This window comes from Crocuta crocuta, unplaced genomic scaffold (genome assembly GCF_008692635.1).
Source record: "Crocuta crocuta isolate KB4526 unplaced genomic scaffold, BGI_CrCroc_1.0 scaffold564, whole genome shotgun sequence".
In the NCBI taxonomy this organism is placed as follows: Eukaryota; Metazoa; Chordata; class Mammalia; order Carnivora; family Hyaenidae; genus Crocuta; species Crocuta crocuta.
The window spans coordinates 1,947,009-1,972,304 of record NW_027533010.1 but is presented as its reverse complement, the minus strand read 5'-3'; the positions used below and the strand labels follow the sequence as shown (position 1 = coordinate 1,972,304).

The window sequence follows — 25,296 nt, the reverse complement described above, 5'->3', positions numbered from 1 at the left end:
ACTTCAAAAAAAAAAAAAAAAAAACAATGTGAATATGGTCAGCTGTAGACTCCCATCTTATTCTTTGATTCTTTGTCCTTTAAAGTGACTTGATTGCCTTTAAATGATCTTAAAATTTGCATAGCAATAAAGAAACCCAAAATATATTTTAGAAAAGATTCTGTACTCCTAAAGATACCAACCTTTGATCTCTTAAGATAACTGTGGTTGAGATATGCATCTTTCTAACAGGGAACAAAAGAGTTCTAAGCTTGTTTACTCAAAAAGTCTGATAAACCAGATCATTAAAAGTGTTAGAATAGTCTTGTTTATGAAAACTTGCCATTGGTTTAAATTGGCCATTTGAAGATCGTATGAATCAGTTGCCAAGAGCTTGGCAACGCACATGTCCAATGCCATTATTTGCTCAATAACAGCTTTATGCTTAGGCTTAGCTTATAAGGCTGATAATTGAGGCATGATGAGACTGCACAGTGCTCAAGGGTATAATAAGCCTTGCTTATTAGCTGGAATAGAGAAATATTTACCCGTGCTCTGCTAATGAGCTGTTCTTTATATCATTTAATTAGCTGGATTTATTTTAGCTGAGGTTAAATGTGTTTAATATATTTCATAGAGGTTTGAAATAACATGTGTTGAAATCAATGAGACAAAAATGCAAAAAAATTTCAAGCAGTCTTGCTGTGGAATAATCACCAAGCAGGTATTATTTTGGTTCATCTTAGAAAAACCAGAAAGCTGGCTGGAAGATATACTGCCAAAAATAATATCGTCTATATTACCGATACTTCTATTATAGACCACTCATGGAAGTAGATGTACGATGTTCTCCTTTGGAAGGTACTCCTTATTCAACCTCATCTTGTTTGGGGTGATGCACCAGACTGTGTTCGAGGGGGTACAGCTTTCTGAGCGCCTAATTTTAAGTCTTTATTTGAGGTAAAAGCCGTGTAGAGTCAAAATGATTGTCTAGGATACCTTTGGAATCCAGCCTGAGAGTCTAACACAGTGTCCTGGGGTCCAACATAGTCAGTTTTGCCTGCACAGCTGGAACGGATTGCTGTTTCTCTGAGCAGCAGATAAGCAGTTGGCTTGTGTTTAGGGGCCAGTGTGTATGAAAAATATGTTTCTTTAACACCAGAGTCCCACTCACCTCTGAGAGATGTTCACACTGTGAGAAGCTCTCTGGAACGAGGCTGAGGGAGCTCTGAATGGTTTCTTTCTCTTCTCTTTCCCTCATTCTAGAGCATGAGGAAACTGAGTGGGATTGCTGGTATGCACGCATACATGTGTGTCTCTGCCTCCCTCCCCTGTAGTGGCTGTTATTGGATTCTTTTGAGTTAAAGCAGGTGCTGTGTGACACCACAGCAGTGGCTGGGATGCAGGATGCTTTGCCCGCGTCGAAGTTCTTCTGTGAGACTCTACAATGACCTTCTTGGTGAACACATGTTATAAAAGAGTAGATGAGGCAGGGTGAATGAATGTGTAATTTTAAAACTATCCTATAATAATCTTATAGATAGTGTTCCCTTCTCTACATTCAATGAGCATAGATTTGTTGAGGACCTACTATGAGCTAGGAGCTAGGGACACAGTGGTGACTCTGTAGACTCAATGCCTGCCCTTCTGGAAATTATGATCTTGGTAGGTTCCTGAGAATGTGCTGCTGCTGAGGAATCAATGGACTGACTGGATTAAATCTATAGTCATTAAATCTATAGAAATTGAAATATTTGGTACAGAAATTGCTTATTTTGGGCTTGTGATTTGAACTATATGATGAAAATAGTTTCTTTGAGAGCTACGTTATCTAAACTCGCTTACCTACTGGCATATAGAGACCAGGCTCAGAGGCCAGACGACTTTTCTGTCTCAGGTCAGTGTACTCTCACTGTATCACTGTCTACCTGGTTTCAGACTCTTGGCCCTAGTACGGCCTGATGTCTGGCATCTCTACCCATCACTAGTACCTCCTCGCTCCAATTCTTCGTTCCCACGATCTGTTTCCTACATCCTGTCCTTCCCCTAAAGTAGTGGTGACAGGGTGTGTCAACAAAGTAAAGAGTTTCAACAAAGTAAATTCCTGTGCGTGAGAGTTTTCTTTTGATTACTGATTCTTTGTCACTAGACTGTTGGTCACGAAACTGGAGAGGAGGGCCAAGTGATTGGGTCCCCAGTTGCATATGTTCCTTTGGCTCTTTTGGTCTTGGTCTATTGATCTTTCATGGGGCTTCCTTGTGCTTCTTCCCCTTATCTGAGCTATAGTATGTAATCTGTCTTTCTTAACACTTACAACCTCTGAAGTGGTAAAAGGAGGAGAATCTCATGGTGGGATGGGGCAGCAGGACCTAATGACCTTGACTCGGTCCAAGAATCTTTGCCCTTCCACATAGCACATCTGAGGTATGGCAGGATCTGCTGAATCCACAGAATTAACACAATTTATCTTTCCAGATGGTTAATTTTTTTGTCAACTAAAACCCATCATTCTTACACTGAAGCAAACACTTAAGGCATAAACTGTAAAATTTATATGAATTTTAAGTTAAAAAATTATTTTTGAGTCAGACATCCAGGGCAATACAGTCACTCTTGTCTTGTGTTACAAGTACTTTGGAGGAAGAGCTTGAACAGGCCTGGCTGAGTCCTGGCTTCTTGGTTAATATCTGAGATATGTAGGAAGCACACAAGGTATATTGGTTGCTTTCCCTCCAGGCTTCCCGCTCCCTCGAGTTATCCTCTGTGTTTTCTCTCACACTGAATATGCTTAGCTCTGCGTATCACCCTTCTGTATGCCTGCCTCTTCCACAAATGCTGCTGACATTGCACCTGGGTTTCCCTGGACCTGCTCAAAGGATAGACCCTGTGGTTCCTCAGTATTGAAGGTAAATAGTACAGGATCAAGTAGTGAGTGGAGTGGTGACAGCCTGGCCTTATGACGTCAGAGTGAGAGACATGTGCTTAGAGAATGGACAGTGTCCACCTGGCCCCTTACCCTCTCTTAGCACACAGGTGCACAGTAGAGCCTACGTAACACGAGAGGGTGTCTGTAGTCCCTAGGCAAACCCCACTGAGGAAGCAGGAAGGATTAGCTGATTAACAGTGACCAAAACAGATTTTGCCCTGGACACTTTCTGCGCCATCAAACTCCATCAAAGGCTATAGGGACATTTGTCCCTCTGAACTTTCACTTTACTCTGTGTGGAGCTGAGGCCATGCTCGGCTTCTGTTTCTGACCTCCTTTGAAGCTGCATCTCTCCGTAAGGGAGGACTGATATCTGAGTCAAAGGAAGCCGACACTTGCCATTCCAGGGCATAGCCCCTGGCCCCCTAATCTCTCCAAGGCAAGAAGTTCCAACAGGTGAGGTGATCCTTCTCTTTTAAGACCTCCCTTGTAAGAGGAGAATTTGCTTCCTTCCTAATCTCTGGAAGAAGGCTGTAGAATAAGACAAGCATCTGCCTTATGGAAAATTTCTGAGTATGCCAAATGTGGCTCAGATGCCTGCCCATCGGAGCCAGCTCAGTGGAATGGGAGAGGTACAAGCTTTAGAACCAGACAGATCATTTAAAAAATATTTATTGAGATTGAGAGAGAGAGAGAGAGAGAGAGTGTGTGCACACGTAAGCATGCATGAGCAGGGGTAGGGGCAGAGAGAAAGGGAGAGAAATCCCAAGAAGGCTCTGTGCTATCTGTGCAGAGCCTGACTCAGGGCTCGATCTCACGAACTGCGAGATTATGACCTGAATTAAAATAAAAAGTCAGGACGCTTAACTGAATGAGCCACCCAGGCATCCCAAATTAGATGGGTCTCATTTTGGATCCAACCCTGGTACTTTACTAGCATTATAATGTTGGTTGGGTTACTGACATTATCAAGCCTCGTTTTCCTCATCTGTAAGAGGATGATGTTAAAAAGAACTCACTGTTAGTGGTGAGGAGGAAGCTAAATAACATATGAGAAGTGCTTGCCAGGTACTACCAATTCAATAAATGCTCCTCCTGGCTGCTCTGCATCCCCGAGCCTGGTGAAAACACTATCTTCCCCCTTGTTGCTGATCTCTATTTAGGAGTCAAGAAAAAAAACCCCTCAACCATTAAATAAACTAATTCTCTGTACAGTGTAACTGGATGATAATCTTCTAAGTCACTTGTGTGACTAACGCCTAAAGGAGTTTTTGTTACTCAGTCTTTTAGATGGTAGGAGTCAGTTCCCATGGTTTCTGAGCAGCTTGGCTTTGCCCCTGTTCCTTCACATGGGGCCCCAAAGTACCCTCTCTCCCTGGCAGCCCTCACCTTCTAGCTGCAGTCGTGTTCTTACTGCCTCTGAGATCAAACTTGTACCCTGATTCTTTGTTCTCCTGACTCATAAGGCGACCTTGTGCTGTGTGCTGGGGCATCACCCTTATCTGTCCATCTTACAGAAGTTGGAAGCCGTTGTTTTAGCACTTCACCCCTTCTAGTTTTTCATAATGATTTCCATAAGTGATTCCAGTTCTTAGAGGAAAATAAAATAAAAATGTTAAATAAAAGACTGGTCAACTTTTTATCATTTGTATACAACCGATGGATTGAGATGGGTTGAGAAAACTTCTGAGGTTGTATCTGTGATACCAAAAAGTGTCATGCTTGATTAGTGATGTCTGCTAGAGACACAGGAATGGAAGTAGCAGCTCTGACTGTGTGTTTGTTTCTTTGTTTTTAACGTTTATCCATTTTTGATAGAGACAGTGAGCAGGGGAGGGGCACGGAGAGACGGAGACACAGAATCTGAAGTGAGCGCCAGGCTCTGAGCTGTCAGCACAGAGCTTGACGTGGGGCTTGAACCCACAAAGCATGAGATCATGACCTGAGCTGAAGTCTGACACTCAGCCGAGTGTCACCTCGAGTCTGACCTGAGCCACCCAGGTACCCCTCTGACTACGTATTTGTCAGTCTTTTTCCAACTACCCAGCCACTACCTATTCCATCATTTCTCTCTTCATTTGCTTTCCCACTTGAGAGAAGTTGGGGATCAAAGAATGTGCTTTCAGGCCAGGTTTGCTCCTGTAAAAGATTTAGCAGGTTGAAAGCATGATGCCAACTAAAACTTTTTTTCTTTGGTTTTCTGTAGATTTTATATTTATCCTGTTATTGGTATCCATTCACATGAATAGTTAAGAGTGGCTATGAAGTCAGGGTTTTGGATCTTGAAGTCCATAAACAGCATCAAGATTTGGTTCATTCAAAGAAACTGCTTGAAACATCTTGCTTTTTCATCGCTGAAGGGCTGTGATCAAGTGAACCGTAGGCAAGGAAATGAATTACATTCATGACTCACTTGAACAACACAAAGCAAAGAGCTGCCTCTGAGTATTGACTGCTGTATCCACTTTGCCTCTATGCTACATGCCTTTCTTTCAGGTAGCCTAATGGATGAATCACACTATACTCTGAGAGAGGGACACAAACAGCCTGGAGAAAATGGGGTTTGGGGTTATTCTTCTCCAAGGTTACATTAGAACGCTTTTGAAAGCCTTAAAATGAAAGCTATTGTTGACAACTAGACACTTGGTGCGTGGCTAACTTAGCTTTGCTCACTCCACTCTCCCTGGGAAATTGAAGGAGCTAAGGGCTCTTTTCTTGAAGGTTGGCTTCCCTGAATTCTTCCTCTGGGGGGGCCAGGGGAAGCGGAGGTGGGGTTGATAGTCAGACGAGTTTTGCTTAGAACTAAGGAGAAACCACCAGCGCTCTCTCTGGCCTCTCTTGGTCCTGGCACTGTTGGCATGTGTGGGGGTGGTTATTGACACTGAGCATTTCCACTAGGACACCTCGAGACAGGTTTAGATCACACTTTCGTTTTGAGCTGGACAGAAAATATCTAAAATGCTTAGCAGACCTTAAGCATCTCTTTGAGTAGCCAGAGGAAAATACATCTTTAGAAAGTCTGAGGAGAGCAATTTTTCAGAGTTTGTCAATACTCTCTAATATTACCATAAAACCATAACCTAATAATGGCAACAAAAGTGCCCATCACCATTTGGCATCTTCTCTTCTTTCCTTGCAGCACAATTTATAAAGGGGGAAAGTGGGGCTTTCAAACTTTACTTTTAGGAATCTAATAAATCTTTTAAAAAGCTGATTCTGTTTGGAAACTGGCTCAAGGTACCCAGGGAACGTAGGCCTCTAAATCATTTGTTTTTCTCTAATCTGCCAAGGTTAGCGTTACTCAACCATATAGGATCTGATTTCTTTATTTCTAGAACATTTTGGGGGAAGCAGATTTTGACTCCATACTCCCAACCCATAGGTTATGCTCCCCTTTGCTAGTGAACCAGGGAAAGCTTTAGAACAAAGCCACCATGAAAGAGCATCAGTGACCAGTGGTGTGATTACCCGAGCTAGTGTTGTAAGAGCCATGTCTCAAGGAAAAAGTACATAGGGCAGGAACAAGTTCATTTTCTAATGTACTTTTTCTCCTTGCTGGCCATTGAGATGCCGGAATGACAAAGATCAGAGGAATCACCTGAAAGGTCACAAAAAATAAAAATGACCTCTAGGAGAGAGGCAGTTTAATGTGCCATCCACAGACACAGCTGTTTAACCAAGGGTGATTCTTAGGCTGGGATCGAGGAATGAAAAGAATGTTGTGGCCAGGACTTAAACAACTGGGGCTCTGGTAAGAATGTCCTGGCCTCACGGGGGACCAGGAACTGATTGGAGTAATTCAGGAAATCGAATAGTGCAGACTTTGGGCACAGGAAGCCCCCTCCTGACCTCTGGCAAGGCTCTGAGCAGGAAGCCCCTTCAGACACCTGCTACCTTCCCTCCTAGTCGCGATGCTCTTGTTGCTTATTCTCTGGTCAGTTTTGGGGCAAATCCAAACTCGTTCCCAATGCACCTAGCAAATATCCCGAGAACAGCAAGTAGGGTTTTCATTTAACTTAGTGTGAGGCCACATTTAGTAAGGTTTTAACAATTCTTCTAGTTTATTAATTTAATATCCCATCCCCATTTCTTTTTTAGTCAGGCAGTCCTTTCTGTTTGAGGAATGAGGAATTAAAATATAGGTAAATTGTTCTTACTTTCCATGTAAATACACCAAAAAACAGTCTGATTTACCTTCTCATATATGAATATGAAGAATACAATTCTGAGGATACTTGCTTTATTAGGGTATAACTTTTCAGATTTATTTTATGGGGCTCCTACACTTAATGATTCTTTGAGAATTGGTGATGGAGGAGGAAGAAGCCGGCCCCCTAACATCTTTTACCACCTATGTTATTATTGGTAACCTAACCAACCAGTGTGCTTTTTCTCTATTATTAAACACTTTTGAAAGTACTATCCCTAAACATCTGTTGCCTAGCAGAGGACAAACTCCATGATGGCAAGGACTAGGTTTCTTTTGGCCCATCTTTGTATGGCTAGCCGTAGCAGAGTGGCCAGTAGATAGCCAGGGCTCTATAGTATTATTTACCACGAGAAGTAAGGAAGGGAGGGAAGGAGGGAAGATACATCATCTTTGCTTCACAGCATCTTCCCTGCCCCCATTTTCGCGTGGGTGACCATCACCTTTTCTCTGAATGTCCCTGTCCCTGCCTTCCACGTGGATCCTGCCCTGCCAATCCATTTCCACACTGCGGCCAGTCCGATCCTCATAAAATGTGATTCTGAAGAATTACTCCTTTGTGTTAAGCCTCAACTCTTCCTGTTTCTCTTAGGATAAATGGCAGTCTTAGCGTGGCACACAAGTGCTTGGGGCTTTGCCCTCCCCATCTTGCCAGGCCCGTGTCTTGCTTCCCATGCTCCAGCCACCCTGATTTCTTACATTTCCCCAAACCTGCTAGGCTCCCCCTGGCCTCTGGGACTATAGAGGTTGCACCCTCAGCCTGAAGTTCCTTTTGCCTTGTCACCTTAGGGCCCTGACTTTGATGTTTTCTCCTCCCAGAAGCCTTCCCTGATAACACAAAGGTAGATTGGATGCCCTTCCTGTGTGACCCCCTATTTCTCATTGTAATGTAATTGCTTACTTTTCTGCTTTCCTTACTAGATTCCAAAGCCTCTGGAGGCTGGGGACTGTGTTTTAATCATTGTTGAATCCCCTCTACCTAGTGTAATGCCTGGTCTAGCAGGGGCACTTGAGATATTTGTCAAACAGGTCAGAGGAGGGCAATGCAGATTAGTTGAACTAGCGTGTGATTTGGAGCCAGAAAGATCTTCTCAGTGGCTGGCAGTAACCTCGGGCCGTACTCAAACTCTCTAAACCTTAGTTTCTCTCTCTGAGAAGTGGAATGGAGGACATTGCTTTAGACCTCATGTGGTTGTTGTGAAAATGCAGTGAGTTGACATTAAGAAAGCACTTAGCACAGAGCTGTAATGAGTTCCAGTAAATTGTTCTTTCTTTCTCCGGTCTCTCCTTCCCTTACCTGCCGGCTAGGTAAAACCATGGATTAGAATAACAGAATTCAGTACAGATTCAGAGGTTCGGTGCAGTGTTTCTAAACCATCCACAAGGCAGCTGAGATGCTTTTGAAAAATACACACTCCTGGGCCTCACCCCATGGTTCTGGGGTGGCGTCCAAAAATCTGTTTTTTATTTTTTTCAAGTTTCTGGTACTTAGCCATGATGGGGAGCCTTTGACCTAGTCCAACTTCTGACCTAAAGCAGTGTGACCCATAGCCTTTGCTGGAACACCTCAGGGATAGGCACCTTCATGCATTTTGAAGTCCCTGTTTATTTGACAGCTGCTCTAATAGAAACCACTCCCTCATTTACTAGGCACTATTCTGCTTCTTGCCTACACCTAGCCTTCAGGTTGGTTCTGCCTTCCAGAGACAAATGGATTAAGTACACACCATCTTCCACATAGGCTTTCTTGTAGATATTTGAAATTACTATCTCTGTTCAAAAGGTTTTCTTTTCCAGGCTAAACATTCCTGTTCCTATAAACTTGAGTTTTGCTAACTGGCGCCTGTGGGCTATATCCGGTCCACAGATGTGTTTTGTTTGGCCTGTGGTTTGAAAAATATTGAATAAGTTGCCAAGGTTTAAAACCCAGGGCATTTCACTGAAATGTCTGGAGCTGCGGCATCTCTTGAAAACTCAAAAGAATCTGGAGCCACAATTCCAGCTTTGGATGGGACATAGATTCTCTCCAGAGTTGCAGTCTTAACCATCCCATAACACTGCCTAGCTCCTGCTGCTTACATCATGATGTCTGTTTTTTAGACCTTTATTATTCTTACTATCTTTTCACATCTGTGCCCCAAAGTGTCATATGATCTCATCTTTATTTTTTATTATTTATTTATTTGTTTTATTTATTTATTTATTTTGAGAGAGACAGAGATAGCGCAAGTGGGGGAGTGGCACAGAGAGAGAGAGAGAGACAGAGAGAGAGGAAGAGAGAGAGAATCTCAAGCAGGCTCCAAGCTGCCAGCAAAGAGCTGGATGCTGGGCTTGAACCCACAAAACTGTGAGATCATGACCTGAGGTGAAACCAAGTCGGACATTTAACCACCTGAGCCAGCAAGGCACCCCCCGATCTTATCTTTTTAAAAAGTTGTTTATTTTTATAATTACAAAAACAATGTTGAATTATAATTTAACAATAAAAACAGTATTATAGAAAATTTGGGAAAATTCAGAAAAATGTAAGACAGAAAATGTTTCCAGCAATAAGCCTGGTTTAGCGTTTTAGAAATTTCCTTTCACTCCTTGTTTTTCTGTGTGCATTTACATACTGTGAAGCTGGGGTCACACTATAAGTAGTTTCACACACTGCTTTTTACCTGTTTTCTACATTTTATTAAACTCCCTCAAAAGATCAATTTTAATAACTAAAATATTCCACTTTATGATTGTAACTTTAAAATTTTTTGGTAAATTAATCGACCTGAAATTTACCATTTTAACCATTGTAAAGTGTATAGTTTGGTGGCATTTAGTACATTTCTGAGGTTGTGCAGCCATCACCACAACCTAACTTCCAGAAAATTTTCATCACCCCAAAGGGAAACCCTCTTTCCATGAAGCTGTCACTTCCTATCGCCCCCTCCTTCCAATCCCCGACAACCACTAATCTCTTTACCGTCTTGATGAATTTGCTTAATCTGGATATTTCACATAAATGGAATCATGTGATGCATGGCCTCTTTGTGACTTTTGTGGGTTCTTTCCTATAGCAAAATGTTTTTAAGTTTCATCCATGTTGTCTTATGTGCCACCAGACATCATTCCTTCTCTTGGCTGAATACTATTCCATGTCTGTTTATACTACATTTATTTATCAGCTGATGGACATTTGGGTTATTTGTATCTTTTGGCTGCTGGAATAATGCTGCTGTGAACATTTGTATACTACTTTTGTTTGAACACTCATTTTAAATTCTTCTGAGCGTTTACCTAGGAGTGGAATTTCTGGGTCATAAGGTAATTCCACATTTGACTAATTGAAACTGCCAGACCATTTCCACAGTGGCTATATCACTTTACACTCTCATCAATAATGTTCTAATTTCTCCACACTCTCACCAACACCTATTTTTTGTTTTATGTTAGCCATCCTAATGTGTCTGAAGTGGTATCTCATTATGGTTTTGGTATTTTGATAGGGAATGGATTGAATCTATAGATTGCTTTGTAATATGGACAGTTTGACAGTATTAATTCTTCTAATCCATGAACATGGAATATCTTCATGGTTTTGATTTGCATTTTTCTAATGACTAATGATTTTGAGCATCTTTCATGTACCTGTTGGCCATTTTATATCTTTTGTGGATTTATGTATTATAACTTATTCAATAATGTACTTAGCTTTGACATTGATTCCTTTCTAATTTTTACTATCATAAATATTGTTGCTATAATTACCTCTATGTAAAAGTTGTCTGTATACCTAGTTATTTCTATAGGATAGCTTCCTTGAAGAGGGATTATAGGGTCAAAGTATAATATTTCTAGTGTTGATAGGAAGGACCACATTCAGTATGGCATGTTTGAGGAGCATATACACGTTGCCTGGAAAGTCTTTTCCAGTGCTTGTGCTGGGATGGCCATATGTCACTTACTGCATCAGATTGATCGGTGGGTTTTTTCCTCAGAAAGTCTGGCCTTCCCCTTCTTGTCCTCAGGGAGTTGTTAGTTTTGAACTCCTCTTCTCTGGTGAGGAAACAGGTTTCTGCTAACTTTGTTATTTGCTCTAGCTATCTAATGCCAACTCACCAAGACTAGTGTGAACCCAGGTCTATTGACTCCTCAGATAATTTTTCTCCACTTCCCCTCATTGGTCTTGTGTTGACGTTTTTGATTGTTCATGATTCAAGAGGAGAAATGTGGTTCACATGCTTCTTAGAGCACTCTAGAAGAGAGAACAGGTCTTAACACGTCCAGGCAGGCTGTTTATGTCCCACGAGACCCTGGTTTTACTGCCATCGGCCAAACCCCCAGTTCTAGCCCCGGGAGGAGGAAGGGCAGCCAAAAGTCCCCCTTATTTAGGACAATGGGACCATGATCTCAAAGGAACCATGATCTTATTGTGCATTTTAAACTGTTGGAATGTTGTGTGTTGACTGGGTAACAGTTGCTAAGTGCTTTGATGTTAGATGTGTGTTGCGATTCCCAAATCTAGATTTGACCTGCAGAGACACTAGCGGAGCCTTCATTCCATTTAGAAGCTGATGTCGTGAGGAGGCTGGCCATGAGAGCGGAGCATGGAGTCACCTCAGTTATGCTCAGTCAGGTCACAGAAGGCATTATGACTCTGGCTCCCTCCTCGATACCCAATCTCAGACCTCAGTCTCCTTTGTGGTCGAATGGTACAGCAGAGGTCAAGGGCTTTTTTCTTTTCTTCCTTTCTTTCTTTCTTTTTTTTTTCCTACTGCTAAATAAAAACACATAGTAAATTAGGTTTTATTGAAAGTCAGTAATTCCTTCTCCTTATTAAAAGCCCTTATTTTCTGTAATATGACTATCAAGATTATTGTGTCTTTGAACTTGACATTCAAGTTAACATCCTGGGAGTAAATCTTGTTTTCCTAAAGTTTAGAAAATACACTGAAAGCTGATTTTAGACCTGAACCATGCTTGATGGCCTTGCTTTTCTCACCGAGTGAGCTTACCATCACCTGGACTCAGCAGTGTTTTTTTTCCCAGTAAAATTCAGTGGGAAAAAAAGAGAATCATAGACTTTCTTGTGGTGCCACTTTGATTAAAAAAATACCTGCAACTTTTAATTTTTTATCATTTTTTCTTTTGAGAGAGTCTGTGAGGAAGCATGAGTAGGGAGGAGCAGCAGGAGAGAGAGAGACAGAGAGAGAGAATCTCAAACAATCTCCATGCCCAGCATGGACTGTGAAATCATGACCTGACCCGAAATCAGGAGCCCAATGCTCAACCAACCAAGCCACCCAGGCATCCCTAAAAATTACATACAACTTTTAAATCTCAAATCTTTGAGATAAAAAACATATTACTTTTTTTATGCCTAATTCATTTTCAGAGCTTTCTTATAAGCTACTTATATACATTATCAAGGCATGACACATATGTGGCATAAACACTGAGCTCTCAGATCTTACTTACCAGTATGATGAAATGTAAAAAAATGTTATTAAATACGGTTTAAATTTAAATGGTCTTGGTAAGTTGCAAACATAGCATTGCAACATAGAGTGAAAGACCAATGTTGTAGTGGCTAGTCTATCTATGCCAACCTTTTTAACAATTTTTATTCTCAAAAAAACCCTTAGGTTTTGGTTGAATTAAATCACTCAGACTTTATTATTACTTTATCCCATGTTATCCATGTTGTTTTCCAGATGGACAGGAACAGTGAAAATGACTGCTATTGTTTAAAGGGCACAGAACAAGGTGTGGTGTGTGTGTGTGTGTGTGTGTGTGTGTGTGTGTGTGTTGGCAGGGAAGGAAGAAATTTGGGAAGTATTTTTAAGTTTTTGCTGGCTGGAAGTAGTGCATTTTAAATCAGCATTAGTGTAATGCTCTGTGGCAGTTAAGCTTGGGATTCTTCTACATCTTTAAGCAGAGGCTGGGAGGGGGTGGGAAGAATATGAGAGTCTGTTTGGTAATGCAGTGACTTGGAGAAGGAACCTGCTTATTGTCATTCTCTGAGCATATATGTGTCTAAAGTCATATATGAGGCTCATTTGTCACTCCAAAATACAATTTTTTTCTCCATTGATCTAAACCATTCTCTGGCTTTGTTTAAGTACTGCCAGACTTGAACACACACACACACACACACACACACACACACACACCACTGACTTCTTAGCCCTTCTCATTTCCCACTCTTCAGAATCCGAGAAAGCCCCTCTAGAACATTAAGGCTCTCACTGCAGTCTGTCTCCATGCCGAAGGAAAACTTGGTATCCATTTGCCTGAAGTGTATGCAACCCGGTTCAGTCCGGTCTTAAACAGTTTAATTGTTTTGTGTGGGTTAGGCTTATTTCCCCAGCTATATTTGGCACTCTTTGAGGAAGGGACTATGTCACATATTTCTATTGTATATTTTATAAAAACAGCATATAGTAGGTATTCAGAAAATGCCTTCAGCTCTGATAGCACTTTTCTGTGAAATGCACTGGCCAGGTTAGATACTGACACGGCCGGTTTGTTGCAGCATAAACTAGAAACAACCTGAATGTTCATCCAAAGGGGAATAGTAAAATACATTGTGATATATCCGTGTTCTGGAGGATTAAGTAGCTATTCAAAGAAATGCCGTAATCCTGTAACTACTGACCTGGGGGTTAGCCTCAATATATTGTTGTTTTTATAAATAGCAAGAAAGGGAAAGAGTAAATCCCACTTTTGTGATAACATTGTAACCTCCTACATCTATATTTTTATTTATCAGCAGGAACATGGGGAAAGATGTGGAAGGATACACATTAGGCTGTTAACATTGGTGGTATTATTTACTACATTAACATTGGTGGTATAGAAAAGTTATTAAGATTTTTCTTAACCTTGTCTTTGTATTGTCCTAATGGGACAACTACTATGATTAAGACCCAGCAAATATAAGAGAAAGAGAAAATGGCTAGAGGTTTTCGTGCATTAGAAAGTACCTTTCCCGAATTCTTTCTGTTTTTCAAACATTGTATGATTGAAAAAAAGAGTTTTATCTCTTGACTAAATTTTAGAATTGGGAAATAAAGATAGCTTGGACTAATTTTTGTTTGTTTCCAGCTCATGACATGAAGATGAGTTTTCTTTTTACCAAAACCTAGACTGTGAAGGGAGCACCCAAACCGAAAGCCCCGATGCTCTGGTTTCTGTGGTGGGGTGGGGAGAGAAGTAGCAGGTTGTTCAGATGCAGGATGCTAACTGACGTCTGAGCCCTGGGAGCTTCCTGTCCCAGGGCAGAACTGAACGAGCAAGTAACTGGAGGGGCTTGCACAAGTGGAAAAGTAAAAAAAAAGCAAGTGCTGCAGAACTTCCGGTGCTCCTCGGCTGCCGGCTGACGGCTGGGCGGCTCTGCTCCAGACAGCTCTGCCTCCCGCAGAGGAAGCTGGTGAGAGTCTCTCTGAATGTAGACAGCCACGCCTGAGTGGGCTAGCTCTTGCTGCATTCAGGGTGGGAAGAATTCATTCACCTTCTAGATCCGCATCTTGGCCGCCAGCAGAGTGCTTCTCTCACAATGGAGGGACACTCCATCCCCAAGACCTCTAGACTGGTGTTGATGTCACCTAACTTATCGTGTAACTCTAGTTTTTAATTCCAGTTCATCATGCAGGCCATTATTTCCAGAGATTATTCTAAAGCACGTCATTGAGGTCACTCTTCTGCTCAAAAACCATGTATGGCTCTCCAGTGCTAGAGAAAAGAGTCCCAATTTCCTAGCCTGGCATTCACAGGCTTCTGTAATATGATCCATGTCTACTGCTCAGCTTCCCTCACTTCTCTCATGCTGCAGCCAAATGAAACTGTCCCTGTGCATATTCAGTCTTCTGGCATCTCCTCACATTCTTCTGAGGTAGAAGCATTCACTTCCCATCCCATTTTTTCCTATTTAAATCCTCTCTAATGTTCAATATTCATTTCAAAGGCTGCATCTTCCAGAACATCAGATGTGATCACTCTCCCTTCTTCATGTACTTATATGGTATTTCCCTTACATCCAGGTTGTATACTAATATATTTCATTCTACACCTCAGTAACTCTTTCAAGGGAGAGACTGACTACAACATCTCAGTGTCTGAATTTCTTAAGCTTAGTAGATTTCTTAGGTTTAATCAATCTTTTTAAAAAGTTTATTTATTTTGAGAGAGAAGAGACAGCATGAGTGTGGGTGGGGGGACAGAGAGAGAGGGAGAGAGAGAGACTCCCAAGCTGGCTCCGCACTGCCATTGCAGAGCTGGACGTGGGGCTTGATCCCATGAATCATGAGATCATGACCTGAGCCGAAACCAAGAGTTGGACACTTAACCGACTGAGCCACTCAGGCCTCAGGTTTAATCAATATTAATTGAATTGAGTCGAATATGGCTGTTACCCGAAATACACCAGATTAATTTTAAAAAACATTACTTTTATGTCTTGGTGGCAGGGTGCTGTGTAGAGAAATAAAGGGAAAATGAACTGGGTTATGTTTCTGTAAGGAAGTGTGATGTAACTCCTTTTTTTTTTTCTTTCAAAATTTCCCATTTTATATTATCTAATGTTTTTCAGTCTTTTGGACTCCTCTCTTCCTGCTGCCTTATCATTTCTCTTTGATATCTGTTACTGAATGCCCTGCCCTTCCCAGGACATTGGATGGGGAAATGGACAGAGCCCCTAATAGATTTGCATTCCTTGTGACCTTCCTGGTCTTATGAGCAGAAGGAGCCCTCCTGTCATCTCAGCCAGAGACTAATAGAGGTCCTGGTCAGCACCCTGCCTTAGATTTGAGACTGGTTTGAATAGGCAGGGCCAGGAAGCTGACTCAGTTTCACACATTTCCTTAATTCCTCACCTGGCTCCCTGCGGAGAGGTGGTGGAGTGTGACAGCTTTCTCCCTTTCCAAGGAATGCATATGGAATTCAGAGACAAAGAACTAAGGAGAAGAAGGAGAAAGTTTAAGGAGAAGTTCTCACGAGCTTTGGAATGACTTGACTGGGCAAAAAGTGGCTTTTGAAAGAATCCAGGTTCTAACACATTTCAGACAAACTGAATTTGGAGTTTGCCTGAATCATGAATGACTTCATGTGATTATGTCAATGTATATATTTCATATATGGTAAATCTATCCCTCTCAAATATAGCAAGAAGTTGCCACCTTCCTGGTGAGTGCCTTTTATTGATTTTGCTGTTGTTATTTTTTTTTAAGTTTTTATTTTATTTTGAGAGAGAGAGAGAACATGAGTGGGGAAAGGGTCAGAGTGAGAGAATCCCAAGCAGTCTTCACACTCAGTACAGAGCCCAACTCAGGGCTTGATCTCACGAACCATGAGATCACAACCCTAGTGGATATCAAGAGGTGGACACTTAAACAACCAAACCACCCAGGTGCCCCTTGCTCTTGTTATTTTTAAGTTGCTTTGCTTAGCTTCCAATTTCTAATATTCCTCAAAAATGATTATTACTCTAGATCATAAGAAAATATTACTGTAGTTATAAATAATCTATCATATTTTTTCTTTAGGAATACTAGTTAATCATTGCCCTTATTATGAAAAGGGAGATACATACCAGATGCTAATAAAAAGTCATGTTGTATGATCCATCCTAAACAGACACCCACTTTCTGTATCTGAACAAAGAAATTATACTTAATACACTTATTACCCTGAAAATCATCTGGCTGTATAATTTTTTTCCACAGAGATCGCTAAAAGAGCTTATACTGATTAACATTATCAAATCACCCTTCGTTTTTGAAACTACATGAATTCAATATGCTAGAAGATAGAGTTATACAAAGAGTGTAACCAAAACTAAGATAGGAAATAAAACCTCTAACAATTTTTCAAAACAGGAAACTGTTGTAGAAAGATGTTGTTGTTCTTTTTATTTTACTCAAATTACACGGATTTAAATATTCTCTATTAACGAACCTCTTAGATCCATTGTGCTCTTGTTTAAATTAGCTTTCTTTAAAAGTTAACTCCCGAACACTAATTAACTTAGCTAAAGTTTCGATTTGATCTCAAGTCATCTGAAACTTAGACAGAGTGAAAAAAGATGTGGGTGGTTGGCAGCAGATCCCAATAAAAATACGGCATTTGGCAGAGTATGCCTGCCTTGTTTTGTTTTGCTTTTCTCTTTATGGAAGTGGCCTATTTTTGAAATGCTATGATTTAAATTCAGGGATCAAGTGACAAGTCTGACAAAACAGGACCGACTGCAGCAGAGGTTCCGTGGGGGGAAATGGAAGTGTTCCAGGAACTGAAGGAAGTAACCTCAGTTTCACCTGGAAACATCAGTGTCTCGGGGGCAGCAGATTCAGGCTATATATAAAGAGCGAAGGAAAGTGGCCAAGACGCCGAGCCAAACCTGCCTCCAGGAATAGAGCGGCATCAAAGAACTGACAGTAGTATCTGTTGTTTCCACTCCGGCCCTGTAAGTAGCAGAGAGGGAAATATAGGAAGATTGGAGTTCTTTCCTGTGATGCCTTAGATTGTGGCAATAGTCTTCTAACTGGGTTCTTTGGCTCCCTTCTTTTCTCTCGTGCCTGGCGCACGGTGTGAACAGATTAAATGTTTGCAAAAACTCTGTGCTGTTCTCTTGCTCAAGACCTTAGTTCCTGCTTGCCACAAGGTTGGGTTAAAACTCCTGCTGCTGCCATGATGCTCCCTCCACCCAGTTATTTACTTTTCTAACCTCTTCATTGGCTATTCCTCAACATAAAGAAGGATTACTCCTGTGTTATTCTTCAAAATCTAAGTTAACACCTACCTTCTCTGTGTTTGTGACTCAAACTCTCACTGAGACCCTGCTTTAAAATATATTGTACCTCTTTTGTTTTGCATCTTTTGGCAAGATTATTGTTACTTTGTCGAGAGTAACTATATACACATATATAGTCACAATGTACATGCACATAGAGTATAAATATACACATATATATAGAGATTACACACACACACACACACAACACGGTGACATCCTTCATTAGTGAGCCATAAAGTAAATAATATTTTTCCATGGGAAGTACCCTGAAACTAAGACTGTATTCCTAATCCTGAATTACATATATTTATTATATATTCATTATATTATACTATATTGTATCCTATTGTATTAAGATGACATGTGAGAGGTAGTAATGATCCTGGAGAATCAGGAAAACTAAATTCTAGTCTCAACTTTGCCACTCACAGGTAAATCATTCCAACCCCCTGAGAGCTCCAACCAGGGGATCTGTCTTTTTATGACCATCAGGAGATCATAAAGGAAAAGTATAACTATACACATTAATGGTAACCTTAAATAGTAAAATTAGGATTTCATGTCCCATCCCATGGATATGAATATGTGGCACCCTTTGATTAGTCAAACGGGGATGATATATTTTTCAGGTGAGTTGCTATTATTTTGGCACAATAGATTAGACCTCACAGTAAAGGGAGGTTGTGGAACATTTTTGAGGTTGCCCAATGTAAACGAAGACCAAGTCAGTCTCAGCTGGATTTTTGCTTTCTGGCTTGTAAAAGCTTCTCTCCCAGTATGATGGGCCTCTCTGCTTTAGAGCTGGTGTGAATGGCTTATGATCCTAACTTGATTTACTTCCTCTGTATTTTTTGGGAGATCTCTTTAGATCCCTTATTTTTCCTTGTGTAGGATGAACATAAGTATACTTGTCTAGGAATGTTTTTGAGCTTGTCAATTCTGTGGCAACACTAATCATTACTTTTATTCACCGCACATTAGGTATTTGCACGTATTAGGGCCATTTCTCAAACAGATCTTGTGAAATGGCTGTGGTAACCCCATATTATAAATGAAGAAACTATGGCTAGGATTTAATACCAGGTCAGTATGATATCATATGTTAGCTCCCTACTGTGGAAGAACAAGAGAGTGAGATCTCAGATCTGTAAAATCAACATCGCCTCTAGATTTCAATTTAACTGGTACGTTGTTTCATCATTTCCTTTTTACTTAATCTTTTGTGACTAACTAGTAGCGAAGTTGACATGCCTCCATTTCTTTTTTCCTTGGGTGAACTATCCTCTGGTGAAGGTGTTAATCAGCAATATTAAAGGGTAGAGAAATAGCAATGGAGGATGTCAGGAAAGGAAGGTGCAACAAAGGATGAGTGTTTTAAAGACTGAGTAATTGGCTCTTGAATAGCTACCCCATAGTCCATACTTATTACTGTTTTCATTTTGGAAGAGATTAGATACTTTCTTCATTTTCTGAATGTAATTGTTCTTCTTTTGTAAGTATAGAATATAAGTGTAGAGTTAATAAATAGCTACATAGAGGGTATTACTGTTACTTGGAATTTTGTGCTTTCTGTTTTTAATAATAATTGTAAGTAATTGGAAGTGTTATAGACATTTACTCTGTAGCACAGCCTATAAGAGACATTTTCAGATATGAAGGCCTGCTTTTAAGAAAAATGTTTATGAGGACTCCGTGTATTTTGTACAGTTCTTAAGGGAAACGGATTTTGACTTTATGATCATCATTATCTTTCTGTGATAGAGTGAACCTCTTCCCAAATAAAGAGTGATCTGTATTCAGGAAGCACTTAATGGCCTCCTCTCAGCAGATCACACAGCAGGACCCACATGAATAGAGCTCACAAGTTTTGTCCATTAAATCTAGTGACTCGAACAAATTTTTATTATCCTTTTGTTAAAATGCAGGCACTGCCTCATAGAAAAACCAGTTGTTACCTAATGAAGTGTTTCAGCATGTTCATATAAGTTGATGGTTTCATATGGCTAGATTATTGCTGTATCAGCTAATAGCCACTAATAACATGCTCCCATCTTGCTTTAATGACATACTGTACTCAGAATACTCAAGTATGGACAGATGTTTAAGAATATCATTTTTTCTTCTTGGCTATTGATTAATTCCCCACACCCATTCCTGATTAGAATGCAAGATGTTTTCTTTCAGATGTGGAGTCTTTAATTGCCCAGTCTAACCCAAAAAAGATAAGCAGTATGCCAGGGATTTGTGTCGAAATGCTGGAGTGTCTTCTGACGCTTTGTACCCTGGACAGTAGTTACACAGATGCTATGTGACAGCTTCTGTCACCCTGAGTGTCTTCCAAAGCCAATTCATTAGTAAAGAACATGCGGCTCCAGCAAAGGGAATGTGAAGTACACTCTACAGGGTTTTAGCAAAAATCCAATTGGTGGTTTCACTAGGGATTGTGGAAGGGGAACCTACAGCCTTGTTACAAGGTGGAGCAGCTACACTCTCTCCATAAAACCCACGATGGGCTTTACTCTTAAACTAATTGCTTGTCTGATGCCACCAGTTGAACTTTTTAAAAGTGGAATTGAAGAATAGTTGATTTGAGTTTTTAAGTGAAGAAAACGATTCGTTAACCCCTGAGTTTTAGATTGCATTATTCTTATTTCCTAAACCTGGACACTCAGGGATCCATAGGAAAGCTTTTCTGTTGTTTGTTTCGATATGTGTGCAGCATGTGTGTTGACTCTTTACTAAGCACTCTCTCTTAGAAGCTTGAGTTCTTTTAAGTCTTGACAAAGTGGATCTTCCAGCTACCTTGTCTTAACTACACAACCTGAGCAGTTACTCTTTTCTCCCAGGTAACAAATTACCATCTTGCTCCCCCTAGTGGAAATGTAACTCTACTTCAAAGTTTGGGAATACTGTATCAGTACACTTTTGATTTAGTGTCTTATTTTTGGAAATAAAATATTTTCCCAATTTATTTTCAAAGACCGACAATAAAATAAAAATATTGCATTGGATGGGCTGTTAGGGGATGTGGGAAGAGAAAGTGGCTTTTTATGATGAATTTTCAGTTCCTCGTGTTGACAAGGTTAGCAGCATAATTTTCAATGGCTGCTAAATCCGAGGGGCCTTTCACTCCACACTCTGTCTTAGAGGGGTCCAATGTCATCAGCTTGTTGGGTGGTCACTTCTAGAAGGCAGCTGTGTACACTTCTGGTAGCAATGGTAGGATGGTGATGGTTGGTGCTGTTGGAAGACAAGGCCAGGTCCCATCTGAATATTGAATTGCACTTGCACCGTTGGTAAAGTAGGACTAGGAAGTATTCTTCTGCCTCCTGAATCTATGTGAGGGATGGTGCCAGGATCCAAAGCACATGACAAATCATCTTCAGTATATACTTGCTACGCATGCTAAGGAGGTTTTGGTAATTGACACTGAACTTACTGCATACCTCTCAAGAATTTCAGATGTTTGGAGTGCCTAGGTGGCTCAAGTAGTTAAGTGGCCGACTTTTTTAAAAAAAATTTTTAAACGTTTATTTATTTTTGAGAGAAAGAGAGTGTGAGGGGGAGAGGGAGACACAGAATCTGTAGGCTCCAGGCTCTGAGTTGTCAGCATAGAGCCCAACATGGGGCTTGAACTCACAAGCAGTGAGATCATGTCCTGAGCTGAAGTTGGACACTTAACTGACTGAGCTACACAAGCACTCCACGTATCTGACTCTTGATTTTAGCTCAGGTCATGGTCTCATGGGTCATGGGGTTGAGCCTAGCATTGGGCTCTGTGCTGACAGAACAGAGCCTGCTTGGGATTTTCTGTCTCCCCCTCTCTCTCTGCCCCTCCCCCACTCATGCTTTCTCTTTCAAAACAAATAAATATTTAAAAAAATAATTTCAGTCTTTTTAGGTTATGATAGCTAATGGTTTCATGGCATGAGAATCCCCCCTTTTTTTTCCTGCCACTATTTGTTTTTCCCAACTTTGACTCTTGTTATGAGTTACTTTGCATCCTAATGCACACAGAGCACTAATATTTTGTATATGTTAGTGTTGAAGTGTATGAAATGTCAGAAATACTAATACATACCAAGGCTTAGGACTCTGTTATTTTGCAGATGAGACTTTGCTTAAGTCTTATCAAGGTCAAAGTCAACACTAAGTTGCCGAATTACTGGTCAGTAGAGTATAAATACTTGATACTTATGAGCAAAGATATTTAGGATATTCCCCCTTTCTGAAGATCATGTAATGGAGACAGTATTTAGATATATATTTTTTCCAGATATTTATTCTCAGGTTAATTGTTTACCTAGGGAAAAATAATCGGATCGGATTAAAAATCCCAACAAAAAGGAATGCCAGAGTGTTTTCCAGGCATGTTTTATTTGAGAGGCTGGAAAAAAAACCCCAAAAAACAAACATGCTGATAATGTATGTGTGTTTTTTTTAATGCTACTTGCTCAAGAATCACAGCAATTTAGTTCAAGAATTACATCTAAGCAAACACACAGCTTCTGTCTAGTACAGCATGTACCTATGAAGTTCTGATTTGGAAACCCATGATGCTCAGATTCCTAGTTGTGAAGACTGTGATGTCACAGTGGATATGGCCCCGCCGGGGCTAGAGATGTCCATCCAGCAAGACTCTGGGCTTTGGGGACCAGGAACTTTTCCCTACCATAGGGAGTGCGAGGGATTTGTATGTGAATCAGCACATAATTCTGCGTATACGCACATAGGTGTAGATATGTATGTGTATGTGTGAATGTATGCATGTACATGTGTGTATCTGTATGTATACATGTGACTGTAACATTGGAAGAGTTACTTCTTTCCATGGATGCTAGAAATTCTGAGCATTGACAGTACTCTGTAAAGCAGCTTTTAACAGAGCTGTGCCTAGAGGTATCGGGCAGGTGTGCATACCATTCTCTGCTGGGAATTCTGTGTATTGATGACACCCTTCAAAACAGCCTGAGTGACTGGTCCTGGAGGTGTCTGGGGAGCTCCCTGCTGCAGGACTGTGCTGGCATCCTTGTCTGGCAGCTTTGCCAGGGTGGCTCTCCTTGGGAACATTCCCGCCATAGCTTGGAGCTCCTGTCTCTCTTAAGAAGTGTGAGCACTGAAACAACACAAAACCTGTGTGCATTCCTGACTCTCACGAGTGACCTGAGCCTTTGCTTGACTATCTGTTTTCCTTGAAGTGACTAGCACCAGATAGTTTAAGGGGATGGGTTTGCTCTCATCTGTTAATTGATCACTGCTGATTTAACACTAAAGTCTTGTCAGACTGCCCCTGCTTGTCATCTAACTCATATGGCTGTTGGGTTTCTTATTTGTTTCCCTTCAGGTTCAAAAAGGCAGAAAAGTGGGGCGCCTGCGTGGCTTAGTCGGTTAAGCGTCCGACTTTCGCTTAGGTCATGATCTCACGGTTCGTGGGTTCAAGCCCCGCGTCGGGCTCTGTGCTGACTGCCAGCTCAGAGCCTGGAGCCTGTTTCAGAGTCTGTGACTCCCTCTCTCTCTGACCCTCCCCTGCTCACGCTGTCTCTCTCTCTCTCCTAGAAATAAATAAAAATATTTAAAAAAAATAAAAATAAAAAAAATAAAAAAATTTAAAAAAAAGGCAGAAAAGTGCACAGGAGCATTTGGCCATGAGCATAGCAGACAGAGAATGATAGAACAGATGAACAAGATTTAGCATTGTTGTTGAAATCCTGAGTTTGTGTCTGACTCTGTTTCATATGAAATAGGGTCCTTGCCATGGGGCAGCTGATCCGTAGACTTGGTTAGCAGATAGTCAGCAAGCCAGTGGAAGATCTCCTCGTCTTTGGGCAGATCAACCAGCTCACATCAAACTAGAAGAAAACCTGCTTTCTTTTCAAGCCTTCTTTCCAGTTACTTAATTGTCGGCAATTTAAGAAACTATCTCTGAATTACACAGCTTAGCAAGAAGGTAGAATTGAGGGTATTTGGGTCAAAAGAAAGATACATCTATCTGTCCACTTGCTGGAAACTTTTACAGCAGGGGAAAAACTGTGGAAAAATTCCTGGCATATTGAAATATGTATCTGCAACTTGACATTTTAAATATAGCGTTTCCTCTGGGGTGCCTGGGGGCTCAGCTGGTTAAGCCGCAGACTTCAGCTCAGGTCGTGATCTCATGGTTCGTGANTTATTCCCCCCCCCGCCATAACACAAACCACTCCCAGAACCTGTAAGAAAGGCAAGGAGGGTAAAAAAAGAGAAAAGACAATGTATAGGGATAATGAGGACTGAGATTTTCATGTAGGTAGCACAGGGAGACATCGAGGCAGATGATACTAACGATTTTACCTTAGGTCAGTTTTCTAAGAGTTAAGTGAGCATTTATTAAAAATAGATTTACAAGTTCCCACCCCAGATAGACAAAATCAGAATCTCCAGGGAAGGGATCTTGGAATATTGTTTTGACAAGCATCTCAGTTAATCCTTATGTCCAGACACATCTGGGGACTGTCATCTAATTACTGACATAAACTACCCTAAAGTGTTTTCAAAAGGTGTGTGTGTGTGAGAGAGAGTGTATGTAATTGCCCAAGTTTTTAAATTAAAAAAAAAAAGTTCAAATATTTTACATTAGCATTGTTAAGCATTTCTTTTTTAGAAATAGTTATTTATTTTCAGGGGTGGGAAGAGAGACAGAGAGAGGGAGAGAGAGAGCCAAGCAGGCTCCGTGCTGTCATCGCAGAGCCCAATGAGAAGCTTAATCTCACAAACTGGGAGATCATGACCTGAGCTGAAATCAAGAGTCAGATGCTTAACTGATTGAACCACTCAGGTGTCCCAAGCATTTCTTAATAAAAATGTCTGTTAGTCACAAAGGTTGTATGGTTACAGAGAGGTTTTCCAGATATTATCTCGTTTGTTCCTAATAGCAATCCTATGAGGGCTTGGACAGCAAAGATCATGCTTACCTCCAGATTACACATGGGAAGTGGACTCAGCACATAGCTGGCAAGTGGCAGAGCTGGTTTCCAACAGGATTCTTCTTCACATGGGGCAAGCCCAACATCAACCCCAGAGCTCACCACTTCTTTTCTTCTTTTACCGCACTCTCTGGTCACCAGGTTGAAGGCAGCATTTGTAAGATATAAGGTTCTTTGCATGTCCATAGCTTTACACACCCTGATCCCTGTGCCTGGAATGTTTTTCCTTTCCTGTTTGCAAACTCAGACTCATTTATTAAAGTGCCTTCCACGAAGCTTTTCTAGATATACACCTCTCTTCACTCTACTGCCCTCCAAACAGAGCAGGTTTCTCTTTCAGCTCTGTTTCCATCACACTTTATAAATCCCTTCTCTGTGTTGGGTCTTGTTTAATGTGGGTGAGTTCAATAATAAGTGCTCACTAATATCCCCCTTCATGATCCCCACCCAACCATTA

At 41.0% G+C, this 25,296-nt stretch overlaps 1 protein-coding gene across 2 annotated transcripts in view; it reads left to right on the top strand.

Annotated features, from left to right (window-relative positions):
• ANKRD44 (ankyrin repeat domain 44) overlaps positions 1-25,296 on the top strand; it is a 295,932-nt gene that overhangs the window by 74,289 nt on the left and 196,347 nt on the right. The gene's annotated exons all lie outside the window — the stretch shown is intronic.